We start from the raw sequence: 12,191 nt of genomic DNA on the forward strand, positions 1-12,191 counted from the left end.
ATGAGTATCGTTTCAAATTGCATCGAGCGGATGGACGTTTATGGATATGGAGACAACTTCGTTAACCAAGGACCCTTCATGTCAGCAGGGGTGGTTCAAGCTGGTGGAGGCTCTTTAATGGTGTGGGGCGTGCGCAGTTGGACTTATATGAGACCTTTGATCGTCTAGTTAAGACTCTGACGGGTGCCGCGTACGTAAGCATCCTTTCTGATCACCTCCATCCGCTCATGTCCATTGTGCATTCCGACGGGCTTGGGAAATTTCAGCAGGACAATGCGACACCCCACAGAGTGGCTCCAAGAACACTCTTCGGAGTTTAAACACTTCCGCTGGCCACGAAACACTCCAGACATGAACATTGTTCAGCATATCTGAAACGACCAGCAACGTGCTGTTCAGAAGACATCTCCACCCTCTCGTACTCTTCCGAATTTATGGACAGTCCTGTAGGATTCATGGTGTCAATTCCTTCCATCACTACTTCAGACATTAGTCTCGTCCATGTCACGTCGTGTTGCGGCACTTCTATGCGCTCGCGGGAGTCCTGTGCGATATAAGGCAGGTGTAGCAGTTTCTTTGGTACTTCAGCGTATTTAATGTAGAATAAAAATGATTTCAGATTGGTTGTTAAAGGGAGGAAATGACCAGTGGATTTTATGGCTCCGTACTGACTTCACTTCCGATCCACTGACAGCTTCACTTTCTAGTTATGACGATTTTTCTCCTACTATTACAACCAACGACATCACTATACTCAAATTGCGATTGATTCCTTATGACGAGTTTCATGTTTCATTATCGTATACAGTGAGGTTTAAGTTACAAGCCCAGCACTTTGAAGAGGCGCCTACAAGATGACAAGTTATTCTCAGTGCTCGAAGTCAGTAAAGCAGCAAATGAGACTGAAAAAATCTGAGGTGGGCTCGCAATAATCTGCCAGGAGGACGCTGCCCGCAATTAGCTTTCGTGTAGAGCCAAACTATTTGACAAGTGAATCAGAGAATTCCGCGGAACTCTGAAGCCGCCTAGAGAGCGACCGCCCACGGGCAGTGGCAGTTTGCTGATGGATCTTTTCCGCGCCTCAGAGCCTTGTGCAAGGGGATTCGAGGAACTCGGGAAATGATTATACCGACTGCTAAAAGGTACTCTCTGATGGCGGGGGACCAGAAGCGGCTGTCCTCTCCGCCGTAATGAAGAGTGGCAGCGGCCCGGACCCCGCACGAGCGGCTGCAAATGGCGAGTGCGCACTCCAGGGAATGAGCTGTGCAGATTCCTGAAAGAGCGTGGCTAAGTGGGCACGACGCGACCACGATTGAAGGACTTTATGCTGAGCGCTCCTCACTACTAGTACAGGCTGTTAGGGGAATAATTGCAAGTATTTTTGTCGTCGATTGAGGAAATTATACTGGAGAACATTACATCAGTATTTACTACATTTTCAGAGTAATAATTATAGTTGTTAGGAATAGTATGTTTTTAGGTTGGTTAGTACTTTCAAGTACATGTGGCAAGAGCAAACTATCAAGACTTATTTTCTCCTGGACAACAGGCCAGTTGTTGGGAGTGTGGACACGTGGACGCAAAATGATTAGTCTATACCGACAGGCGTAGTCCACTTAGTCCTGCAGCTACGACCGTGCAGAAAACATCAGTTGACGTGTTTGTGGGAAGCCTATTAGACGCAGAGAAGAAACAAGTAACACGCCAAAGTGGATACATATTAAGGTACCAATGAGCACAATATCTGCAGTTATACTTATTTCATGGCGACGTATCCGCAGGGGGCTCCCGTCTTGGAAGTATGTGGGTGGCAACCACACAGGCCCTTAGCTAAGCCTGGCATTACTTCCACTTACTTGAGTCAGGCTTCTCCTGTTTCCTTTCCTATCCGGCTCCCCTCGGCCAACTCTTGGTTTCTTCGACCTCAACGGTATTAGGTTTCCGAGGCCCAAGGGTGTCTTTCACTTTCCTCTCTAGTATCTATTATCTACCCTTCGACCCAACGGCGAAGCGAGTGGAAGAAGAATCTTATATCCCAGGTTCTCAACGATTATGGAGGCGGAAGAGGTCATGCCAGACGAACTGACTGTAAAGGCGCCGCTCAGCCATCATTGAGCTCGCGGCAGTTCGTTGTAGTTCTGTACCGGAAGTCACATGTCACATACATATGTGCCGTGATGAATTGTTCCAAAATCATAGTGTGTGGGTCACTTCCTCGCAAGCTGTAATCCACCTTAAACTAATTCACGCAAATGGCAATTTCTCCTGTCATTTTCTCTAAAGACCAATGGCGATGGGATAAGGACGATGGTAGCAGGCTCCGAGTGAGGCTGGAAGCTACTAGTCTGGACCTGCACATTGGGGGCAGGTGTGTGATGGTCGCCTTCCTGAGAACCCGTGTGACTACTCGGGAATCTGGTCCTGCATCTGCGACTGGGCAGGCCTAATTAGGATGACCGCTGCCCACCCTGAATGAGGAAGGCCCTAGAAAATGTGGACTGAACGTCGGAAGTCACACTTGAACCGGACTGGGAATCCGCACCCAGTAGATCACTCCTTATACTGCGGACGTAAACAAAAGAAGGATTAAATGATTATGACAATAGGGACATGGAATGTCAGCACCCTCCTGGACGTGAACAATTACAGGCCAGAGAGAAGAACCGCTCTTATCACCCAAGAACTAGCCCGGCTAGATATAGACATCGCTGCCTGGAGTGAGACAAGACTCTCAGGTGAGGGACACATTAGTGAGGTACGTTCAGGGTACACCATCTTCTGTAAGGGAAAGGATGCAGGAGAACAACGCATCCACGGCGCAGGATTTTCCGTAAAAACGAAAATAGTGAAAGATCAACTTTCACTTGTCTCAATTAATGAAAGACTGATGACTATTAGAGTACCCATTGGTTCAGACGGTTTCATCACCTTCGTCTCCGCATATGCTCCTACTTCAGACAGTGATGAAGACACAAAGAATCAGTTCTACCACAAACTGAACAGTACTTTCTCTAGGATACCCATTAAAGGTAAATTAATTCAATTGGTGATTTCAATGCCACAGTGGAAAGGGACAACCGTTTTTGGAGAGACGTCATGGGTAGACAAGGGGTCGTACACTGCAATGCAAATGGGTTGTTACTTCTTGGTCTATGTGATGAGCACGAGCTTTTCACTCCAATACTCAATTCCGTTTGCCTAACCGCTATAAGACCACATGGATGCACCCACCCTCCAAACAGTGGCATCTTATAGACTACGTTATTACTCGACAGCGTGACAAGAAAGACTTTCTCATCACAAAAGCAGCACTAAACATCGATGAGTGCTGGACTAACCATAGACTTTGTCAGCCGTTTGAGAGTACCAAAATATCGCAAGCCACGATCCCACTTTTCAAACCCACCACGCAGAAAATTTAACATAAGCAACCTGAACAACAAAAACGTTCGCTCACACTTCCAAGACATCTTGTCTGAACAGCTTAACAAAGCTCCAGCAACCACATATGATGTCGAACAAAAATGGACCACATTAAAGAACATCATCAAAGAAACTGCTGAGAATGTTGTTGGTTTTAGTGCACGGAAAAGAAGTGACTGGTTTGATGACAACCATGGAGAAATCCAAGCCATCATCAATGTAAAGCGGGATGCTAACCTATCGCTTGCTCAAGATCCGCCCTTCGCAGAAAAGAAAGCACACTTTCAAGAACTCAAGCAGAAATGTCAAAGTGAAATACGAGCAATCAAGAACAAATGGTGGCAACAGAAAGCCGCAGAACTCCAAAATCTTTCCGATGAAAAGAACCTGCGTGGCTTCTACGCTGGTATTAAAGAGCTGTATGGACCTATCCGCTCCTCATCAGGAAGACTGAAAGCTGCTGACAACTCCACCATTCTTAATGAAAGTCAGGACATCTTAAATCGTTCGAAAGAGCACTTCAGCCCACTGTTAAACCGCCCTTCTACTGCCGCTGGAGATTTTCTCAAAAATGTCCCACAGCACCCTCCACAAACCTGGATGGCTGTTCCTCCAATTTTTCAAGGATTTTGCAAGGCACTCAAGAGTGTGAAACCTGGGAAGGCTCCTGGCCCTGAGAGATCCCGATGGAGCTTATTGAGGGTGGCGGCTTGCCTCTGAAAACTAGACTCTTCCCACTCATTCTATTAATGTGGGAAACCCGCAAGGTACCAGTTGACTTGAAGATTTCCACAATTGTCACCATCTTCAAGAAGGGCGACAGAAGAGTCTGTGGTAACTACCGGGGAACATCTCTACTCTCTGTCACTGGCAAAATTTTTGCAAGAATCCTTTAAATCACCTCCAAACACTCAGATACTATACTACCTGAGTCTCAATACGGGTTTCGACCTTCAAGAGGGACAATTGACATGATTTTCTGTTCACGACAACTACAGGAGACGTACAGAGAACAGCAAAAGCCTTTACTACTTGTTTTCTACGATCTAGAAAAGGCCTTTGATACAGTTCCCAGGGAAGCCATCTGGATGGTCTTAAAACGCTTCGGCTGCCCTGAACATTTTTTTGACATGATTGAAGCTCTCCACGATGATATGACTGGACAGGTCCTCTGCCAGAATGAGACAACTGGTAAATTCTCAACAAATGGGCTTAAACAAGGATGCGTTCTTGCACCAACATTATTTGCATAGTATTTGGCAGCTATGAGACAACCGTAAACAATGCAGGAATAGAACTAAAGTACAGGTTTGATGGAGGATTATTCAACCAGTCCAGACTCCATTCAAAAAGGTTCACCAGTACCACTCGTGTGACAGAGCTGCAGTTTGCTGATGACAATGTTTCTCCAGCTCATTCACCTGCAGAGTTGCAGCTGTCAGTTGGTTCCTTCAGCAGGGCGTACGAACGATTTGGTCTCTCCATCAATAATCCAAAGACAAAGGTGATGGCGCAGCCAACTCCTGGCTCCTCCGTTCATGACTTCAGCATATCCATTTATGATACACCCTTGGAACAAGTGGACCATTTCCTCTACCTGGGAAGCATACTGTCATCTAACTGCTCATCTAGAAAAGATGTGGAGAATAGATTACGTGCTGCCCAAGTAGCATTTGGATGTCTTACAAAGCGTGTGTTCCTGAATAAAGACCTAACACTGTACACCAAACTGATGGTGTACAAAGCTGTAGTCATTTCCACCCTGCTATATGGTTGTGAAATCTGGACGTTATATCGCTGTGATCTGAAGAAACTAGAATGCTTCAACCGACAGAAGCTAAGATATATGATGAAGTGGGATGACTTCATATCCAACACGGCTGTTCTTGAGAAAGCAAAAACGTATAATATGGAAGCTCTTATCATTGGGTATCAACTCAGATGGGTCGGACATGTACAGCGGATGAAAAATGACAGACTTTGACGCCAAATGTTGTACAGCGAAGTGAGCACAGGTAAAAGGCCACGAGGTGCCCCTCTCAAACGTTACAAGGATCAGTACAAGAAAAATCTGAAAAACTTGTACATCGACCCGAGTAACTGGTCCACAATAGCAGAAGACCAAAGTCGCTGGCGCTCAGTTACCTCAAACGCTCTTCAAAACTTTGAGCTGGAACGTCGAAGAATGGAGAATGACAAACGCCGGAGACGTAAACTCCTCCAGGCTCAGCCACGTCCTCCACCTTCCATCAGCTGTAACGTCTGTGCCCGCCTGTTCCACGCTAGGATTGCATTGCTAAGCCATCAACGACACTTCCACGCCTGAACCGTGACAAAGGAAATCTCAGGAGAGAAATGAAAACTCGGATTCGAGTATCAGCCGACGACCTTTGGAAGAAAGGAAGGTTTGTGTTCCACTGTCTGGCGGCGTCGAGATTAGTAGAGGCGGTGCACATTAAGTATTTGGCCTGGACGATATTTAAGTTACTGGACTGTACTTCTTTTTCAGTCATTAGTGTTGTTACTGATTTTGACGTTGCCTGCCACGAATCCCTGTCTTGTGTTAACCTCTTTATCTCAGAGCAGTACCTCCACTCTATGACCTTAGTCACTTGTCCTCCCTACAGTTCTACCTTCTCCAACCATGTCAAGTGGCTGTGTAGTTATTACCTGATGTGTTAATACATGTCCTATCATTCTGTCTTTTCTTCTTGTCAGTCCTGCACATATTTTCCTTTCTTTGCCCGTGTTATGGAAAATCTTTTCGTTCATAATCTTGACAGTCCATCTAATTTTCAACAACCTTCTGCAGCGCCACGTAACGATTCGACATTCGTCTATTCGCCTATTCCGGTTTAGGACAGTCCGTGATCCACTACCACACAATGTGTGCTAGAAACGTACATTCTCAGAAATTTATTCCTAAAATAAGGCTTATGTTTAATACTAGTCGGGTTCTTTTCGCCAAGAATGCCCTGTTTGCCTATGCTAGCCCACTTTTCTGGTCCGTCACTTACTATTTTGTCGCTTCTGACAGAATTATAACGTCACTGGTAGACCTCAAAATTTGTATTTCCTTTCTCTCAAACTTAATTCCCGTTCCAAGTTTCTCCCAGGTTTCCTTTACTGTTTGTACAATATACAGACTGAATAACGTCAGTGATAGGCTACGACCATGTGTTGCTCGCTTGTCAACCACTGCTTCCCTGTTATGCCCTTCGTTTCTTACAAGTGCATTCTGGTTTCTGTACAAGTCGTAAATAACCTTTCGTTCCTAGTATTTTGCCCCTGCATCTTTTAGAGTTTAATGGAGTGTAGTTCAGTCAACATTGTCAAAAGCTTTCTCTAGAACCAAATGCTGTAAACATAGGTTTCCCTTTCCTCAACCTTTCTTCTAAGAGAGCAGTACTTAGCGTCAGTACTGCATCACATATACCTAAATTACTGAAGAACCCCAACTGGTCTACCACACGGACGGTTTCCATAAGTTTTTCCATTCTGACGTGTAAACACTTCTTATCGCTATTTTGCAACTATGAATTACTAAAGTGATGGTTTGGTAGTATTCGCACCTGTCAGTACCAGTCTTTATTGCAACTGAAATTACTACATTCCTCTTGAAATCTGTCGCATATAGAAAGCACGCAAAACAGTAGATCAACTGCGGGGTTCGTTTTCATCAGCCAATAATTGCACGGGACAGCAGCCATCACGCAGTTGTGTTTCTGGCGGTAAAACTGAATGTTTACTTCACTATCCATTTAATACCATTTTTATTATTAATTGCAATGACGTTTGTGCTGACTGATCTCTAGCGTAGGTCGAAAGCTATTTACCTGACCGAAAAAAAAAACAAAAGACATCATTTTGATTTACTCCTCTGCAAAACTACAGTGCCGTATGTGGTGGTTTTCGTATTTATACTTAATATACAGTAATCAATGTATTTCATTAAAGATATACTTTCAACTTTAAATAACTATGAAACTAACAATAGCTGACTGCTGACTTTAGGCTTACTAAATGTTTCCATGAGACCGGAGAAACTGACAGATACCAAGACATTTCATAAAACTACCAATTTAGCGTGATCATTCAGACGAAATTGTCATGTCTTTAGCTATTGGAAGTTCAAGCCTTTACACTCCTACAAGGTGTCAACAGACGTGCTTGCTCTTTTTTAGCGTTACATACAGTTTCGTATAGTATTCGAATCATGATACACCTTAACATTTGTCACGGACAGAAAGCTTTGCAAAATTTAAGGTCATGTTAATTGCTAGAAGAAAAATAAAAAAAGCTCCAGCATCGAACGGTGATCGTATCCCAACTGTTTTGGTTTGTAGTATGATATTAATTAATGCATCATCATCTGTAACCAACATAACCTGACATATACATTGTTATGAAATTAACATTACTATTTCAATTGAGGATGTAGAAGCTTATCTCACTAGGGGTAAGATAGATACTGCTTACAGGAAAATTAAAGAGACCTTTGGAGAGAAGAGAACCACGTGTATGAATATCAAGAGCTCAAATGGCAACCCAGTTCTAAGCAAAGAAGGGAAGGCAGAAAGGTGGAAGGAGTATATAGAAGGTTTATACAAGGGCGATGTGCTTGAGGACAATATTATGGAAATGGAAGAGGATGTAGATGAAGACGAAATGGGAGGTAAGATACTGCGTGAAGAGTTTGACAGAGCACTGAAAGACCTGAGTCGAAACAAGGCCTCCGGAGTAGACAACATTCCATTAGAACTACTGACGGCCTTGGGAGAGCCAGTCATGACAAAACTCTACCAGCTGGTGAGCAAGATGTGTGAGACAGGTGAAATACCCTCAGACTTCGAGAAGAATATAATAATTCCAATCCCAAAGAAAGCAGGTGCTGACAGATGTGAAAATTACCGAACTATCAGTTTAATAAGTCACAGCTACAAAATACTAACGCTAATTCTTTACAGACGAATGGAGAAACTGGTAGATGCGGACCTCGGGGAGGATCAGTTTGGATTCCGTAGAAATGTTGGAACACGTGAGGCAATACTGACCTTACGACTTATCTTAGAAAAAAGATTAAGAAAAGGCGAGAGATAGGCTATTTACAATATGTACAGAAACCAGATGGCAGTTATTAGAGTCGAGGGTCATGAAAGGGAAGCAGTGGTTGGGAAAGGAGTGAGACAGTGTTGTAGCTTCTCCCCGATGTTATTCAATCTGTATCTTGAGCAAGCAGTAAAGGAAACAAAAGAAAAATTTGTAGTAGATATTAAAATTCCTGGAGAAGAAGTAAAAACTTGAGGTTCGCCGATGACATTGTAATTCTGTCAGAGACGGCAAAGGACTTGGAAGAGCAGTTGAACGGAATGGACAGTGTCTTGAAAAGAGGATATAAGATGAACATCAACAAAAGCAAAACGAGGATAATGGAATGTAGTCAAATTAAATCGGGCGATGCTGAGGGAATTAGATGAGGAAATGAGACACTTAAAGTAGTAAAGGAGTTTTGCTATTTAGGAAGTAAAATAACTGATGATGGTCGAAGTAGAGAGGATATAAAATGTAGACTGGCAATGGCAAGGAAAGCATTTCTGAAGAAGAGAAATTTGTTAAAATCGAATATAGATTTATGTATCAGGAAGTCGTTTCTGAAAGTATTTGTTTGGAGTGTAGCCATGTATGGAAGTGAAACATGGACGATAAATAGTTTGGACAAGAAGAGAATAGAAGCTTTCGAAATGTGGTGCTATAGAAGAATGCTGAAGATTAGATGGGTAGATCGCGTAACTAATGAGGAGGTATTGAATAGGATTGGGGAGAAGAGAAGTTTGTGGCACAACTTGACTAGAAGAAGGGATCGGTTGGTAGGACATGTTTTGAGGCATCAAAGGACCACAAATTTAGTGTTGGAGGGCAGCGTGGATGGTAAAAATCGTAGAGGGAGACCAAGAGATGAATACACTAAGCAGGTTCAGAAGGATGTAGTTTGCAGTAGGTACTGGGAGATGAAGCGGCTTGCACAGGATAGAGTAGCATGGAGAGCTGCATCAAACCAGTCTCAGGACTGAAGACAACAACAACAACATTTCAATTAAAATGTAAATAACTATCATGGTATCTCTATCATATCAACAGCCTTTAAGACTGCGCCGAACGCTCTGCAAAGTAGGACAGGACAGCTAGACCCACAGCTGGGAGAGTATCAAGGAAGTTTCAGAAAGGGGCGATCATGCGTCGAACAGATAATGAACCTCAAATCCAGCCTTTCGTACCTGAAGCTCAGGAATAAAAATATTGTTGTGACCTTTGTGTATTTCAAAAAGGCATACTACTTGATTGATCGTAAAACCCTGATCACAATTCTAGAATAATTTAGCCTAGACAAGAAGATCAAAGCGATAATCTAGCAAACACTAACCAACACAACATCAAAAGTGAAATTTAGAGGAGAAACATCATACGCTTTTGAAATAAAGACTGGAGTGAGGCAAGGAGAGGGCTCTCAGCTCTGCTCCTCAACTGTGCCCTCGAGAAGGTCATTCGTGAGTGGCGCAAAGAACTGGAAAACAAAGGAATTGAAAATGGTGTCAGGCTTGGTTACAAGAAACAAAATCTGGAAATCGATTGTCTCGCTTTTGGAGATGATCTTGCAATTTTTTCTGATTCCATGGGAATAGCGGAGAGGCAGATTAATGAGCTTAACGTACAAGCACAGAAGACTGGACTTCAAATTTCATCTGAGAAAACGGAGTTTATAGCGAACGTAAATTCACCACCAAGGGAGCTTGCAGTGGGTCAAGGCAAAATTAAGGAACTTGAAAACTTTAAATATCTCGGAGAATAGATAACAGCCACCTTATCAGAGAAAGAAGCCTTCATATAACGCATGAACAAAACGGAAATGGCATTCCATTTAACCAAAAACATTTTCAACAACAGATCAGTATCGTTCAATGCAAAGTTAAGGCATTACTGCAGTGTTATCCGTCCGGAGGTCTTGTACGTTTCTGAATGCCTAGTACTGAACAAAAAAGGCATACTCGAATAACTGGAGGCCAAAGAAAGGAAGATTTTGAGAAAGTTCTTAGGTCCCATCAAAGACAATGGGGAACATAGAAGACGTCAAACTCATGAACTTTATTCCCACATAGAGAAGATAACCGATACCATCCGGAAAAGAAGGATTATGTTTTATGGACATATGTCCCGAATGAGCCCTGGAAGGCGCACCAATCGCATGATCACCTACTTTCTGAAGAAGAAAACAAAATGGGCCTGGTTCCCAGAGGTGGATAAAGATCTTAAAAAAATGGGGATCACCAGTGATGAGATCTTGGAGCATGTTCCACCCAAGGAGAACTTATGGCGTACCAGGATTTCTAAGAAAAGCCAAAACTAAAAACAGGAAAGGCTTGGACGCAGGAGAGGAAGGAACAACACCGAGAACAAATGCGGGAGCACTAGGCAAGCACCAGAACACGCAAGAAAGACAGTTAAAATAACGTGGTCCACAGATGGCAAATACGAAATGAATGATTGAATTGCAATTAAAAGTATAATTTTCGGACAACGCACAGAGAAACTAGTCTGCGTGAGTAACGTTTTGAGCTTCTACATAAAGAACCTGACAGCACTAAGCAATCGACATCCCTCTAATAATTTGGCCCCTGCGCGCAGCAGAAACACCATCACATTGAATCAACACCTTAGCATATTCCAGATTATATTTCTAAATACCATCAGCTGTAACGTTGGCTGAAATGTCTTCCAGATTAGTACTTGCGAGAGAGCAATTAATTTTCTTGTTCACTTCTTATATATACTCTATATGCCAACATTGCACTTCGCGAAGCTTTGCTTTTCTGCATTGCCCCCCTCCTTCCCCCTGCACCTTTTCCGCCTTATCGTGCTGAAAAGACGAACACGCACGAACCCTACTTAATACCTAAGCCAAGAGACGATTGGAAATTGTGTATCGACGCTAAAATAGCCGTGAACTAAACAAAAGTGTAATTTGCAACTTTGGCTACATTTCTTTTATATTGAAGCCAGTAACGGCGCTGTAACTTCAGCAAACTGCAGCGAAACATGACTGGATACAAAGAAAGTAAACACAAATTTAAAAAAATCGAGTTATTAGAAATCAATTTTTGCTATAAATTTAATTATAGCTTACGCTTATTCTATCTGAGACCTGAGTTTTTCCTGGTGTACACAATTTTCAAACAACTAACGGAAATTCAACCAGATAATACACTACTGGCCATTAAAATTACTACACTAAGAAGAAATGCAGATGATAACAGGAATTCCTTGGACAAATATATTATACTAGAACTGACATGTGATTACATTTTCACGCAATTTGGGTGCATAGACCCTGAGAAACCAGTACCCAGAACAACCACCTCTGGCCCTAATAACGGCCTTGATACGCCTTTGCATTGAGTCAAACAGAGCTTGTATGGCGTGCTGAGGTACAGCTGCTCATGTAGCTTCAACACGATACCGCAGTTCATCAATAGTAGTGACTGGCGTATTGTGACGACCCAAATGGTCGGCCACCATTGACCAGATGTTTTTAATTGTGAGAGATCTGGAGAATGTGCTGGCCAGGGCAGCAGTCGAACATTTTCTGTATCCAGAAAGGCCCCTACAGCACCTGCAACATGCGGTCGTGCATTATCCAGCTGAAATGTAGAGTTTCGCAGGGATCGAATGAAGGGTAGAGCCACGGCTCGTAACACATCCGAATGTATCGTCCA

The sequence above is a fragment of the Schistocerca gregaria genome, chromosome 4 (assembly GCF_023897955.1).
Source record: "Schistocerca gregaria isolate iqSchGreg1 chromosome 4, iqSchGreg1.2, whole genome shotgun sequence".
NCBI lineage: Eukaryota > Metazoa > Arthropoda > Insecta > Orthoptera > Acrididae > Schistocerca > Schistocerca gregaria.